At 39.3% G+C, this 14,747-nt stretch overlaps 1 protein-coding gene across 2 annotated transcripts in view; it reads left to right on the top strand.

Moving 5' to 3' along the window:
- Positions 1-13,817, top strand: part of IRS1 (insulin receptor substrate 1) — a 52,731-nt gene extending 38,914 nt beyond the window's left edge. Inside the window, exons 2-3 of one of the 2 annotated variants that reach the window (XR_011740488.1) lie at positions 7,049-7,220; positions 12,759-13,817. The gene's annotated coding sequence lies outside the window, so the exon portion shown is untranslated. The remainder of the gene's footprint in view (positions 1-7,048; positions 7,221-12,758) is intronic. The other variant, XM_065844907.2, reaches the window with a different exon arrangement.
- Positions 13,818-14,747: the final 930 nt, after the last annotated feature.

Genomic DNA, 14,747 nt, shown 5'->3' with positions numbered 1-14,747 from the left:
TTGTCCTTCATTCAGGCACAACATGCTTTGATTTGTGTGGAGAATGTTTTAAGGAGTGAATACTTTAGAAGTTAAACAAATGGAAAAGGAAAATGTAGCTGTTTTCTGTTTCTACTTAATAATTTGCTCATCTGTGGCCTCTAACGGATACTTGTTTACATATTACAGAATATAGATTATAATTTTATGAACATATTGTTTATGATTGCGTATTGGTTTCTTAAATAGAAGCAAGAAAAGCAATACTGGCTTATAAAAATGCTTGCACTGAGAGGTTGAGGTCCTAAGCAGCAGGTGGTGCAGGGGGATGGGAGCGGTGCGTCCTGCCCTGCCCTGCCCTGCCCTGCCCTGCCCTGCCTGCAGCTCAGGTGCCACAGCTCAGGTACCCGCTCTGCTCACATCTGTTTGTTACTACTGGTTACTAAATCTGGGGGTTCTTGTAAATGAAGATGGCAGCGTTGTTTTCCTGTAACTGTAATTTATAAACCCTTAAGTGAAGGGAGAATTATTCTTTAAACCTTTTAAAGCAAAATGTCAGTAGACGTCTGTGTTCTTCCCTGGTTTAATCTCTACATTGAAATTGCAACTGTGAGATGTTTCCAAAACACCTTGTTCTCCTTTCTTATATTTCCATTAATTTTGTCATCTCACTTTCGATGAAGCATGGCTTGGTTTAGTGAAGTGGGTTAATATTTCTATATTTCGTATACATCATCTAACCGAAGTGGCCGGTTCAACATTTCAAATATACAGCTTTGAAATTTTACACACATCTGAGTATATTATTACTTTTTGTTGTCATAAGATTGCTCAGACTGGAAGAACAGTGTAGAAAAATTAGGTCGTTTGCTCCTCTCTCGAATATTTAAGCTGAGAAGTAGTAAAACAGCAACAAGGAGGCATCTGAGCACAGAAAGGGAAAGAAGAGTCTGGAATTGTGTGGATGTATTCTTCAGTCCATCTGGAAGACACTTGGACACTTAACAAATAAAAATAGTAGTGAAAGAGGGGGGTTGTGTTATTTCTAATAAAAAGCTGTGTTTACAGTTCTGCAAAGGTTGTGCTAGCAAAAATCTGATTGTCTTAAGATGAGCTGGCTTTCATAAAAGCATTATGTTGTGCCCTTCAAGGAAGTTTAGGGTATTTTAGCTAAGTTGTGCATTCTTTTGAAAATGGATGTTACAAGATTTTCACGTTAAAAAGTAATGTGAATGTCTGTATCGTCTATATTTTGTTTGGTAAAATAGCAGAGTATCTAATTTGCTCAGATTTTTGACAACTTGCAGTGCTTAAGGCTGAAATTTCCCATGCTTGTTACCAATCCCCTCTAGTTGAAATTTATTGGAAAGCTTTATCTAGAAGAGTTTAACCATCCTCAGTGAGAGAATACTGTTCTTTTTTCATCCCTTCCAGCCAGTACTTCGGAGAGCTCTGATGTTTTGCAGATTTTGAAGTGACCTTGAAGTCTGGAAGGGAGTAATCGCTACATTTCAGGTGTTGTGTTTGTTTGAAAGCCATGCTTTGTTATGTCAATACTCCAAGTAACTGAAAAACGCCAAGCTGCATTTACAGTAGAACTTGCTACAGCTTTCAGTTATTATTAGTTAAAGCTGTGGCTCCCACTGTGTGCTGCCACTGACCTGATGCATCTTTTCCCAGCACCTTGGACTTTTAGCTATGCAAGAGTCACATTCAAAAAGGGAGTTTGAAAGGTTGTTTTACTTTTCTGAAGTACCAGGACTCCCATTTATAGAAAGAAAAGGTTCCTGTGTTTGTATTTTTTCCTATTGTCTCTGTGGAACAAGATGCCCACAGGTACTGCAGAATCTCTGACTTCTAATTGTCATGATTCTTAATTAAAATTAAAAATTGCATTAAGCATTATTCATAGTTGGTAACTAGAAATGAAGTAAATTTGAAAAGCGGAAAGGAATGTTTTTAAAGAGAGGCGAATATGTAATTATTTAGAGGGCAGAAAATGTAATAGAGAACAATCATTACCAATGTAGGATGTATTCTTCTGTAGAAAATAAGTGTTTTATTTCTAAGACTCCTCAGAATTTGAAGTGGGAATCATGTCTGACAATATGGAAGCTTGGGGGTGGGTGTTTGGTTTTGTTTTTTAACTGAGGTAGGGAACTGTCCTGTTTTCAGAGGTTTTGTTGTTGATTGTGGGGTTTTTGTTTGTTTTTTGCTTGTGTTTTTGTTTGGTTGATTTGGGGTTTTTTCCTTCCAGTAGTGCAATTCAACTTCCTTTTTCATGCTGCCATAGCCTACTTCAGCTTCTTGTTGTGTGTGCTCATGCTTATAGGCAGCAGTGTTACACTCTTATGTTTTGGACAGTGCATGTGGTGAGTAGAAAGCTCATGTACAGAAAAGTGCGGTAAACAATATACCTTCTGATAAAATTCTATGCTGCAAGATACGTGTATTTTCCATATGGCTACATAGTTGCAAAGCAGTTTTATTTTGTTCCTTTTGTGATTTAAAATAATAAAATCATGGAACTGATTAGGTTGGAAAATTCCTTTAAGGTATGATGAGATGTACCTTCAAAAAAACTTTTTAGTAATATGAAAAATCTGTTGTTATTAGAAAACAGGTGAACAAAATAATGTAGACTGAGGTCTCTTTGGTTGCCATGCTGTGTGGACTTGTTTTTCCCAAAAGGCCATGAAAATGGAAGTTTTATAACAAAAGTACTAGCTTTATTTTAATTAAAGCCTTCATTTAAGGGAACTGGATCTAAAATTAGACTTAGAGTATTTTTGGCTCTGGCGTGATGATATGGATGGTAAGTAGAAGCCAAGATGCTTTCTGCCATTCTTTGAGTGTTGTCTGTACTGTAGCAAGGACATTAAGGTTCCTTCACTGGAGCTGCAGGGAGTTTCAAAACACACTCAAGACCTTAAAAACCAAATGCAATATTCTGTTGGACAAGGGAACACATACAGGGAGAATTTCATATAGATAGCTTCTGAAAGCAGAAAAGGTTTTAAAAGGGACTGTGCTTTAAAACTTCCGTACTGTGGAGCACTGACTTTGGCAGTAAGTTACTACTGGCTATCATCAGCGCCTTGGCTGCTCGGTTGCAGTCTGATTGTAGTCTGGGCTGCCTTTGTAAGATCAGAGTGACAAGAACTTTCTTGAAAAGTGCACCGTTGTTTGTCACAACCACCTTTTTTATTTTTTTTTTTAAATATATATTATTTTAAAATCTATTTTATGATTTCCCTCTATTTTTTCAAGCTTGTTTTTCCCATCTCAGGCATATGTTTGTTCTGCACTTGTTCCTTAAAGTATAATGCAGGCTTCTGGTTTTTAGGTTATATCTAGAAGGCTGAGTGTAGCATTATCCTCTGTGTTTGACCTCCCAATGTGATACACAATCCATTAAATCTCATGTAATATTTAAGAATTTAATACATTCTTTGAATAACATAGCAGCAGTACTGACAAAACACTGCTCCAAGCAAGACTCTTATACAAACAGCTGATCTGTGAGCAGTGTAATTAACACAGCCCTCTCTGCTCTGGGTTTGTCTTACACCTCTGAGCTGGCCCTTGGCTCCTCCGCTGCTACATTTCTTTAGGAAACCAGATCAAAGAAACCAGTGCAAGTGAAGGTTTCTTGAGTATGGCATGACATATTTTGTCTTCTGGGTGACCATGTTACTTGTGCTGTCCATACCTCCTTTCCTCTTCTGTCACTTCACTGTCTTTGGGTTTTGTGCTGACTGTATTTCTGTTTTGTGGCAGATGAACATCTTTGCCCCTTGACCGGCTTATGTTTTGCTGCCAGCTGGGCAATCTGCTGAGCAGTCATTCTGAATAAAAAGAGACTATTTATGCGCCTAGAGTAGTTATTTTGGGGGTATTTTAGTCAATGGCTTTTCTGTGGTGTGGCTGAACCATAACATTGACTTGAGCAGTGGGATACGCAGTTGGTGGAAGAGCTGATGGTGAAAGGAAGCACAAGGCGATGTTCAACTCAGTAATCTGGCTTGAGAACCTTTACTTCTGCATGCCAAAGGTCATCCTTTATCCTAATCCTGCTTGCTTCTCCTTATAGCACATTTCCGTTTTTGGACTGCTAAATGCCAAAAGTGTGCCTAGTTTTGGATGTCAAGGGAACTGTACTCTGTCATCAACACTGATCTGAACACTACTACAGTCAGTAAGACTAGCAGTTTCAATAACTACTTGTCAGATACTATTTTGTCAAACCATTTTTAATACCACTGTTGAGCTTAACTAGTGTAATATTAAACCACTTCATGTTTCAGGAAGAGATCTTGTTCTGAGTATGTGTGCTTTGAGTAACTTTTTGAATTAAGTTGATTTTAGAAGATGATTAATATAATGTATTTTGGGAAGCGGTTTAAATGTAGCATCAATTACTTTTGTAATTGCTGAGGCTCTCAGCAGTCCAGGACAGTTAAAAGTTCCTCTCTCGGTTAAGAAGAGCGGCTGACTGATGGCACACGATCGTGTTGTGGGTTATGAGAACATGGAGAACTTTCCATTATATGAGATTATATAGTGCGGCCATACAGTGGGATAAGGCTGAATTTTGATATATTTTGTCAGGGTTAATGTTTAGTGGATGTTTTCAATCACTGATTAACCAAGACATCTTAATGAGATGTGGTATCATGTACAGATCCTTTTTGTGTGCATGCTAAGACTTTAATCTGTAGTGTGTGTACTTTTAATTTGCAATTGACTTATACTAATATCTTCTAAAGGGTTATCCTTAATGCTAGACTTGACAGCTGATGGAAGATTTATGTGTCACAATAATACAGTAGCTATCATCTAGTGAGATTCTTACTGATACTGTTGTGAAAAACTTTTATGACGTGGGAAAACTTGGCATGTGTTTTTATAAAGAATTCAAGTAAGAATGATCAAATTAAAATGTCTGACTGCAAATTCTGGGATGAGAAAAACTTTCACCTACTTTCACTTTTGCTTGTGTTTCATAACACAGTTTCATAACACTACATTAATGTTAAAATTATATCATATAATTGATGTATTAGTTTCCCATTTGAAATCATGGCAACTGGACAAGTGAAGATTAGTCCATTTAAGCTATTAGTAACTTTAAAATATAATGTTGGCAGTCATTCAGCCTTTTAGGATTTCACTGAAAGAAAATCTAAAGAAACAGCAGTAAAAGACTTGGTTTGTGTGATTGGTCTTTATAATTTGGATTTAATTCACAGCTGTATCCGAATAGGGCTCCCCCTTCTCGGAGCCTGCCAGGTGCTGCTTTGTCTGTCCATATTCTTCAAACTTGAGATAACTCCATTGTTTTGCATCAGAATTAAATTTCCTTTGTGGTGTTTCATTACCCTCTATTTACTATTTTCTTGTTACTATAGTTTCTGGAAATAAATTGGATGACAATTGTTTTGAAGACCTAGTCTATATACAAACAAGTATTTCAGTGTTTAAATGGTACAATGAATAGTTTAGCCATGAACTACACCTGAGCTCATTAAAGTGGTCAGCGTTGTTTTTGAGGTTAATCCCATTGCAGTCCAGAGTATCTTGATTGCTAAATCAGTGGGAGTAAAAGGGTAGAGCTCTTGCCCTTCCAGTAAAGGCCTGTTTTTGTATGTTGGAATTTTGTTTCCTTTTCCAGCTAAAAATTCTATTTGCATGTAGAGTTTACTTAATTTTATAAATCTGTTTTAATGTGGAATAATGCTTGGCAATATACACAGCCACAAAGTTCTGAAATGTTATTTATTTTCTTAACCATTGATACTTTTGCCCCCACCCTCATGCATTCTTTTAGTTTAAGACCATGTAGTAAGAAACTAATATTTCCCACATACAATATATTCTTCTGCAGTTTGTAAGCGCTGCTCAGGGAATGAAGCATTTTTTTTTCAGTTCTTTTTATTCTCATCAGTGTACGGCTGGCTTGATATTCTATTTATAGCACCTTGTCCAGATGCTGCCCTGCGCCTGCCGTCATGTGGACACCGTCCAGACACCACCCGGCTGTCTGGCCCCCGGCGCAGTCTGAACTCTTCTGCCCGGTCGCAGTTCTCAGAGTCAAGACACTGAGATATGGGAACATTAAGGCACAAACGCAGTTCCTTAGATGTTTTAGTGACCGTGTGTGTTTGAGATATCACAACTTCTTCCTCCTCCCAAGAAAATTTCAGGTAGAGAATAGATAGGTAGATGTCTTATCTGTTTTATGTGAGACCAAGACCAAGTAACTTGAGTAAAACTATATAGCAAATCAAAGCCAGAAGCAGATTTCAGGTGTTTCTGCATCCAGCTCTGTGCTTGGCCACCTGCCCCTGGTTTGTGTACCCCACCCACAGCACTTTGTTGGTGAAGAACTTTGGAGCATGGCTGATGCTTTGGATTTCGCTTGTCAGCTGAAGTGTCAAAGGATTCTGAGCGTCAGGTTTGAAGCGCTGGGAAGAGCAAAATGCCATATGACTCCACCTAGAGAAGTTTTGCAATTTACGGCAGAGAAAGAGGAGGTAAAAAGGTCAGGTCAAATAAGTGCAAATTACTAGAAACTGGAAATAAATCGTGAACGTATGGGGATGTACATGAAAATACATTCTTGCTGAAACATCTATGTCAGATGTTGTAGACTTGTAAGGTTTGTTATCTTCTTGGTCTACAAAGGAGAAAACAATGGGTCAGAGCAGTTGATGTAATTCGTTTGATGTTAGACTGATGGTGGCATCCTGGTGAAAAGCGAGATCTGCGGTTAAATGATTGTTTTTCTAGTCCAGCTTTAAGTTGTAGCAAACTTTTCTGTGGCTTTTTACCTTTTACCAGGGACCTTTTTGTTTTACTTTATTAAAGCACTACCTCTAATTTTCAACTGTTATTTCTGCTGTACGGTATGGTTTTTGTATTGAGGCATAGCAAACACTGTCAAAATAATGGATGCCTTGCTTCTACCTTGGCTTTCCAAACTTGTTGTTATTAATACAATTTTGTCAGCTTTATGATATTTGTTTTGTTCTTATCCCCTCATCTATTTTCCTGGTGTGTTTTTCAGAATGTGTTTTCCAGCACCTCCTTGTTATCGTTTTTTTGATATTGAATGCACTGCTGTTGGGAATTGAGGAAGTGTTTCATCCCAAATCACTGCAGAACTTCCTTCCCACGCTGCTGCCAGAAGTGCTGCAGACGAGCTACTTAATTTGCACTGGCAAAATTTCAAAGAGAAGGTCAGCCGGCCAGGTTATCCCCCTACGGGGCTTCCTTTTAAATGCCATTTTTCTTCTGTCTGTTCTACTTTTTCCCTTTATTTGTCCATTGGGAGCAGAATGGCTCCAGCTAAGCTGAGTGGTGTGGATCCTTGCTTTCAGGTGGAACTCTCACAATTTAGCATGTATCACGAGAACAGTTTCACGGTAGTTGGCAGAAAATGAGCATTATAAAGTCGGGTCAGAAAAGCACAGGAGAAAGTGACAACGTTTGGCAGCAGGAATGGGGAACCAGACCATGCTGCCAGAAAGGCATTTGAAATACGAATTCACAGAAGGATAATGAAAAGGAAAATGCAGCAGCTGAGATCTATTCGGATTATGTGGTAGCTACACTGAGTGTTACGTGTTGCTGAGCTCCACTGTCGATGTAACTTAGTTGATACAATATGAGCATAGCTTCCATGCACTCAAGTTTGGTCCAATTTAATTGTGTATGTTTAAATTGCTAACAGCACATAGGTCAACTGCTGTGTCTGGGGGAAAGAGGAAAATCTTCCTGGGTGGTGAGGAAGACTTTTTGCAGTGCTATACATGAAGGGAATGAATTTTGCTGAACTCACAGCAGAAAGACTGTACCATCTATTACTGGTCCTGAGGTATCTCCATCAGTGAATGATTGCCTATATGAAGAAGAAAAAGGGGATGAAAACAACAAATCCAGTTACTTGGCCTGATAGGAAAGCACTTGGTGAAACCAAATCGTCAGTAATTCCCTTCTTACCACGTTCACAAGAAAGCTGAAATAGGCATTTTGGGGTACAATGAAGAAAAGCTTATCTAGGCTTATTAAATGTAGATTATAGCTTGTCAAGTTAAATAGCAATGTTGTAATTACCTTGTTTAGTTCTATTTTGAATTCCTTTTGTTAGTACTCAGGCTGCAATTAACATGCTAGAGCAACTGTTGTTTCTGCTTACGATCCTTTACTTTTCTAATGGTTCCTGTGAGACTGGGGAAATGGTACAGCATATTTGCATCTCTTTGAAAAGAAATTATTTGAGCTAGTTTAAATTTTGGTCAATGTTTTTAATTTATCTGAATGGGATACTTCCCATATCTGTGCACATGTTAGTTATGCCAAGAAATATGTAAACAGACACTACTTATGATCATCTGTATGGTTAATGCAAAAACACGTGGATAACTTCAACTTTACGTAGGTGTGCACTTTTTCATTGTAATTAGGTGATGACTCATGCAGATGTCACCAAGACAAGAGCTGTAAATGAGTTTTTTCAGGAGTCCTTAATGTGTTTACTTTGTGTCAGGTTTTTAAAGACACTTGGTTATACCTGCCCAGACAAAAGGTGCCCAGGCTGCACGCAGACCTCGACTTGGGAGATTCTGCACAAGCCCGCTGATGAATTTCCATCATGGCTTTCTTTTTATTTGGAGCTTTTGTTACTGAGCATTTTGGTTTTGTTTTTGTTTTTTTCCTAGGTAGATGCGTTCATTTTGCAGTAAATCACTGTTTAAGACAGAATAGGATAATCTGTATGAACCTAAAGTAAACAACAAATGCATTTACTTCTAAAATCTTTTATTTATAACTAGGAACTTTGACAGGGAGTCTTCAACCAGTCCTAGTTGCTCATCATTTCAAATGAGGTGCTGGTGGGATAGATGCAGTTTTGGGAAATACGTTTGGTTAGCGAGGTTGATGGCTGACTTGGGAAATGATCCTCCTTCAGTAGGTCTGGAGAAATCTGCATTTTCTTCAGTCAAGACTCATCTTTTCATTGACCTGACTCTGTTACTTGTAGAGTTGTCTCCTAAACAGCTGTCCAGCTGACACAGGAAGGGTGTCACAGCATGCTGAGCAGGTTTGCTCCTTGGGAGCCAGGGTTTGCCTTGCCCTCTTAATCAGTGACAAAGTAGTTGCATTTATTTGCTGAAATGATTGAGGAGCTTCAACAGCAACTCCACATCATTTTACTTGTTTTGAAGTGAAATGACCCTTTAAAAGGACATTTCTATTCGTGTTTTAGGGAGAATCACATTATTGGCCCTTAATAGTAAATAATAGAAGTTTAAGTTGGCTGTTGGAAAGTCTTTTGCTTGAAGATGGCTCGAGTTTTCACTTTCATTTGTTTTGATGTATTTGTTCCTCCCTGGTTACTTTTCAAAGAAAATGGTCTGTAAGGAAGGAGTAAGGGTTACACTTCAAGTATATTTTAACAACACATCTATTTTGTGTATGCAAATTCTGTTAACTTCAGGAAAGATATATTATTAGATTGTCTAGAAACTCCACTCTTGGAGAGTTCAAATTTTAAGTACTTCTTTCTTTCTCCAGCTCTCCAATAATGGAAATAAAATGAAGTATCAACTCATTTTTAGTTACTAGATTTAAGAATGGGAGTTCAACTGTAATAGGAACTGTGTCGTATCCAGCCTGGACTAATAGATTTGAGAAGAAGGCGTTGCCAGCTGGAACGTGCATGAGTGTTATCTGCATGTGTGTTGTAACAGATGTTGAACAGAGACTGCTTGTCAAAGGTACCTCATAGTAACTTTTAAAGATGCTTATTTGTTTCAGTACATTTTTCTTGCATCACTAATTTTTTCCATAAAGTCAACCACAAACTGCATTATTGGGGACTCCAGCTGAAACTTGTGGTGAATAGGAAATAGATTAAACACAGGTTTTCCCTTTTCTCTGCTTGCCAACAGTGATGTCAGTAGTTTTAATGATCCTTACCTCAGCTCGCTGCAGTCCTAGCACTCTCTATTAAAACACTTCTGCACTGTTTTTATATGTTGTTAAGGAAATGCTGATGGCTGTTGATAAGAAACAATGAGGTATCCAGATGATGACTTCAATTCTCAATAAGGTACTTTCGCCTTGAAATATACTATAATAGTTCACTGAGGAGAGAGAGATGAAGGGTGTTTTCTCAAAAAATTAAGAAATATTATTTTAAGTCCAGCAAAATGCATTTATATGCTAAAATTGAGAATGGGGCCTTTGGGTGTAAGTTGCACACAAACAAGAATTCCCTCGATCCAAGGCCCTGTAGGATGACTGTATGTCCAGTGACCTCGGAGAAGCAGCTTTGCTCTCACTGCGGCTGTTTGCCGGCACCACTGTCCTGTAATAGTAGCATGGATTGTCATTCTCAGTTACACAATTTTTATTTTGTGGATGAAATGTAGCAGTACCAGGTCGTGTCTTACATGATACTGGCTTTTCACCCCAAGTCTCAAACTCTTGGATATTTCAGTCTGCTGTGTTTTTTCACTGTTGTTACACACATGCAGGACTTTGAAATGTGAGTATGTGGATTTCTGTAACTGCGGGTTTCCTCAGAATTATTTTCTTAGTGAATTCCTCTAGGAAGTGTTTTGTTTTTCAAACAGACTTGTTAGTCCCTCTCTTCCTTTGCTCTTCTGGCTTCTGAATCCAGGAATAAATGCCTGCTAGTAGTGGTTGCAGTAACGTCTTCACCATATTGCTTGAATGGGTGAGGAACTGAATTGGACAGGCCACTTTGTTTAATACATGATGTATTTCAGTTTAGATGACCTGACTACTAGTGAAGGGGTCTAATACTTGGCCCTGATACTGCAAGTTGTTATTTGTGTACTTAAAATCTCTTAGCAGAATAAGGCCTAGTGATGCAGAAAAGCCGTTTCTTGCTTGCTTTCTGCTTGCCCTGGACGTGCAGGGCAGGTGGGGCCATGGGTGGGCACCCACCTGTTCCTCCCACCCTGCTGGTGGGAGCCGGGGCCAAACACTCGCCTTGGATACACAGCACGCAAATCACGCACACTTTGCTCCTCCATTTAAATGAAGACATTTCTCCTTTGTCGCTCATCTTTATTAATAAAGTATGGCATTACTGGCTAATTTTAGGTCCAACGTAGTTGGAAGCTGCAAAGCTATGTGAAGCTGTATATAGATATTTGGGTAGGAACATTCCAGTAGATTGCAATGTGAGTGCTGAAGAAAGCTGAAAGTAAATAAGAGATCTGTGAGATAATTCTCCAGGGAGTTTTCACAGCATACCACACATCATTTGCAGGGATAGACTTTCCTTTCACTTGAAGGACCACACAAAGTAAATTCTGTTTCTTGGGCAATTAAAGAATATAGGACAGGAGGTCTTTTCAGTTTTTTTACTTCAGCGTGTCTATGGGAAGCCTTTATTTGTACTGAGGAAAACAGTGTTTACCCATCTTTTCAGGAGCATAGTTAATATCGAATATAGAAATAGACACACTTTTATGTGAAATCTAAGTCTTGCTTCATCTGATGTTAGGCGAAACTCCTGAAATGTAAATGCTGGTAGTCCTCTAACCCCAGTGAAAACAAAACCAGTATTCATTTCATGTTGTTCAGTCCCCAGTGGGTATGGCTGTGTGCAACTGCGGTGTGCAGAGAGGAGGATGAGCCTGTGGGCTGTGGTGGCCAGGGGGTGGCTGGCACCGGTGGCTGATGCCCGTGGCTGGGGATGGCCGATACCACGGCAGGCGGGCGGAGGACACTGTGCCCATGCAGCCATTTGCAGCAAGGCCTTGGGTGCCGTGGGAGCACCGTGTGGTGCCCCGGCCTGCGACTTCAGCCCTGTGTCCTCCAGCAGGGACACTGTCCCGCTGGGGCTGAAGCATCTGCTGCCCCTGGATTGCTGGCGGGACAGGAGGCAGATCATCACTGAGAGCTCTGAGCTGTGCACTGTGTCACTCGTGGTTAGAGTCCTTGTACTGATGACTTGCCTGTGTAAAATCAGCTGAAAAGCAGAGTTGAGAGGTCCTGTTGACAGAGCGAGTTGCACCATGTGTGCTAGATGAGGGAGGCTGGAGCCAAGAGTCGGGGAAGACTGGTGGGACAGGATCAAAGGCAGCTTCTGACATGTATTCCCCAGTAAACCTGTGCTGGGCATGATTAGGGTTGCAGGACCTTGTGATATACCTAGTCCTCTCTTTGAGAGAGAAGCAAAATGTAGATACATTTGGGGACTTTAACAGGATTTTCTGAGTACAATTTTTTAAAAAATTTTTGTGTCGCTAGAGAGTGGTAATGCTGCACCCCTAATGTTCCATTCCTTGGTCTTCGTTCTCATGCAAGCCGTGTCGTTTGCAGGTGGCCAGGAGGCCCTACAAGGAGACTTGATATCTAATGTGTCTTTTTTTGTAGTGGGTAAAAACACCAAGAGCAGCCTGATAGTTTGAGCTTTTCTTTCTCTTGACACAGGAGCTTGTCAGAGTTAATCAGTATGGACACTTAAATTGTTTCTGCTTAGGTGAATCTCTTGCAAGTTTTAAATGTATTTCTGGCTGCTTTGAATTTTATTGCCAACATCTGTTTTAAATACTTCTGGGATTCAGATGCGTGAGTACAGTTCAACTGGGTATGCCATAATTTTTCAAGGTACTAACGTTTTCAGTTTGGATGAGAATTCTTTTAAAGGAAAAGAAAAGGAAGGGGAGGGAAGTAATTACAGAAAAGCTTTTAAAGTGCCCATGATGCTAATTTTCTTTCTCTTTCAATTTCAGAATGATGACCTATACAACCTCAGCAAATCCTTCTTTTAACTCATGGGTATCAAGACTATAAATGTTTCATGCTATCACAACTAGGACCTCACCTCCTCCTCCTCCTCTTCCTCTGTAAATGGGTACGATGCATCCAGTTCAGTTTGTTTACTTTACACAAACCTCAGGAGTTAGTTGACTGAGCTGCACATCCCGTGTTGTGCCAAGCAGAAGCACTGTGACACCTGGACAATGAGTCTCTTACTTCATCCTCTACCATAAGGACTTAGCTGGCCACAAAGAACTGATGTGCCCACCACTATGTCATGGTGAGAATGGGTATTTTACTAGCACATTTACACAACTTCATTTGCTGCTGAAAACCTGTATGACAAATCATCATTGTAAATTATTGCATACAAAACTTAATGTTGGTTGAAGAGTATTAAATATTTAACATAGGTTTTGATTTATACATGTACTTTTTTAATTAAAATGTAAGTTTTCCTACAGCACATCTTTTTTGATGTGGAACTGAGGTATACTATATTCTGTTGTAAACAGAGTGGGAAACCTACTTAAAACAAGGCTTCTAAGAATAGATTAGGGTACTATTCTTGTTTTAAGATTGTAATTCAGAAAATAATATAATATGAGTCATTGGTCCCTGGGCCTTGATTGTACAGTCATATTTACTGATACTATCAGTTGTAAGATAACCCTGATGTTGAGCTGAGTTCTTTCCAAAAGAAAAATAATTTTGTACTCCTTGTAAAATAGTAGTCTGTATTAACTACAATGAAGACAAACATTACTGTACATGGTATTTACAAATGTCAACTTGAATTCATCAGTTGTACAGGAACCGACAAAAAAAAAATCAGAATAAATAAATCAAAGTCTTCCATTGTATATATTGTAAAGAAAAACAACAACAACAACCAACATAAAACCACAAAACAAAATGAAAACAGAAAAGGGTGAACTTTTGAAATTGACTCCCTGGAATGAAAATGTGGGTGTTTGTAAATTCTGGAAATCTCTTTCTATATGTAATAAACTAGATACTGTTTTATCTGCTGTAGTGTTTTTTTGGGGTTTTTATTTTCCTGGTAAACTGTCTCAAATATCTCAGATTATCTCACCATGTTTCTTTGGTGTTTCCATTGTGTGTAATTGAGAATGGCCATGAATCACCGTAACTTAAGAATAAAGTCAAGTGTAATTAGGTGTAGTAGGGAGTATGCTTCCTTGAATTATTTCACTAAAGCTCTTGTTTCAGTTTTCTGGAGAATCTTCAGGATACAGCCCTGCTTCCACTAGGTCTGTGGAAGAGTTCACAGCAAGTGAAGTCACTGGAAGCCATACCAAGACTTCAGCATAAAATTTAAAAAGAATAGCCCAGACGATTATCTGGAAATCGGTGCGAGAGGAAGGATGAGGAAGAATTCTTCTGCGACTCTCCTGTGCTCCGCTCTGGTTCTATGCGGATAGAAATTCTTTTGTGTGTACCATTTGCAGAGCCTTAGTTCCTTTGGGGACTGTGAAAAATACTGAGATCGCGGATTTCCCACTGAAAGGTGGTTGAAGTGATAATTGAACTCAAAGCCATGTCAGGTCCCTGTTGATCCCTCCTGCTCCTGCCAGGCACCTCCATGGACCACTGCACATTCTACAGGATTCTTGTGATCAGGAAAAGGCAGGTGCTCAAAGCACCAGCTCTCCCTGCAGGCAGGCTGTCAAACCCTCAAAGAAGGGGTTTCTTTCCCCTGAGATGTTTATGGTGTCTGGGGTTAGGCTGTGGTTAACATAATGTCCTCTTCTGACTACAGTATAGATGAAGGGGCCATTGCACAGCTATTTTTCACGTCTCTTCTTGCGAGAGGCTCACCATTCCCTTAGATCTGCTGGTGTTATTGCACATATAGAACCACTTGGACCCTGTCAACTCAAAAAGGACTTGTAGCTTAAGAACACATAAATCATTCCAGATCACTGGCAACAATTGCT

Source organism: Patagioenas fasciata, chromosome 9 (assembly GCF_037038585.1).
Source record: "Patagioenas fasciata isolate bPatFas1 chromosome 9, bPatFas1.hap1, whole genome shotgun sequence".
Lineage (NCBI taxonomy): Eukaryota > Metazoa > Chordata > Aves > Columbiformes > Columbidae > Patagioenas > Patagioenas fasciata.
This window is presented reverse-complemented; position numbering and strand designations above follow the sequence as displayed.